Source organism: Microtus ochrogaster, unplaced genomic scaffold, assembly GCF_000317375.1.
Source record: "Microtus ochrogaster isolate Prairie Vole_2 unplaced genomic scaffold, MicOch1.0 UNK12, whole genome shotgun sequence".
Lineage (NCBI taxonomy): Eukaryota > Metazoa > Chordata > Mammalia > Rodentia > Cricetidae > Microtus > Microtus ochrogaster.
Window position 1 is genome coordinate 5,864,593 of NW_004949110.1, and position 1,350 is coordinate 5,865,942.

Below are 1,350 nucleotides of genomic sequence, written 5' to 3' on the forward strand. Positions count from 1 at the left end.
TCTGTGGTTTTGGAGCCTGTCCTGGAACTAGCTCTTGTAGACCAGGCTGGTCTCGAACTCACAGAGATCCGCCTGCCTCTGCCTCCCGAGTGCTGGAATTAAAGGCGTGCGCCACCACCGCCCGGCCCGTTTGATATTTTGAATTAAGAATCTGTAGCTCTGGTCAGTGGGACTTAAGAATCCACTATAAGAAGAAACAAGCACCACTGAAGTAAAACCTTTGTTTAATAACAGGTTCAACTGATTCTGGTTAGTTGGAGCTGAGAAATTAGCACTGAATAAAACAAAGATAAGCACCCTTGTAGATCATAAGTCTGGGAATATTTTCTTAGGGCCAGCACAAAGAACCTGTGGTCCAAAGGGTCCAAGATTGCATCTCATGCTGGCAGCTGAACTTGGGTAGTGAGTCACCCATGAGGTACTTGTTTTGAAGAAAAGGAGTCACTGGAGAGTGGCTGAGGCTTGGCACCATGTGGCAGGGTTAGGATCCCTGAAAAGAGCCCAGTAGAGGCTACTAGTGAAAGTGCAGTCCAATTGCAGCAGAGACCCCAGCATTTTTAGGGCTATCATGGACAACTATGAGGACGACCTTGAACTCCTGCTGTTCAGGAAGGATAACAGGCCTGCACCACCAGGCCCAGTTAGCCCTCTTTTTAAAAAGCATAGCTAGTTCTTAATTTACAGGAGTGGGGAGAGATAGTGACATTGTGATAAACACATTGTAAGTTGAAAATATCACAAATTGGAACTTTTTTGTATGTTTTTGAGACACTGTCCTGCTGTGTGGCCTAAGCTGTTCCAGAACTCAACAGTCTGCCTACCTCAGCCTCCTAAGTATTGAAATTATAGGTATTCACCAGCAAGCTGGGGCTGAAAATACATTGTTAATGTACCTAACCTACCGCATAGTATAGCCTAATGTAGCCCAGCTTAAATGAGCTCAGAACACTTACAATAGCTTTCAGTTGGCCAAAGTCATAACAAAAAGTGTTGAGTATCTCATGTAGTCTATTCAGCACAGAAGTATGCTATTAAGTACAATATCCATGGTTTACCCCATGGTAAAATGAAACCTTTGACTAGAAACTGTGGGTTGCTATCACTGCCCAGTAAAATTGTGCCATATTATTAGTTCATGAAAAGATGAGAATTCACTTCCACTTTTAATTTTTTTTAAATATTTATTTATTTGTTTATTATGTATACAATATTCTGTCTGTATGCCTGAAGGCCAGAAGAGGGCGCCAGACCTCTTTACAGATGGTTGTGAGCCACCACGTGGTTGCTGGGAATTGAACTCAGGACCTTTGGAAGAGCAGGCAATGCTCTTAACCACTGAGCCATCTCTCC

The 1,350-nt window shown here is 43.3% G+C and overlaps 1 protein-coding gene across 1 annotated transcript in view; it reads left to right on the top strand.

Moving 5' to 3' along the window:
• Nucleotides 1-1,350, top strand: part of Atr (ATR serine/threonine kinase) — a 105,181-nt gene that overhangs the window by 29,479 nt on the left and 74,352 nt on the right. The window lies entirely within an intron of this gene.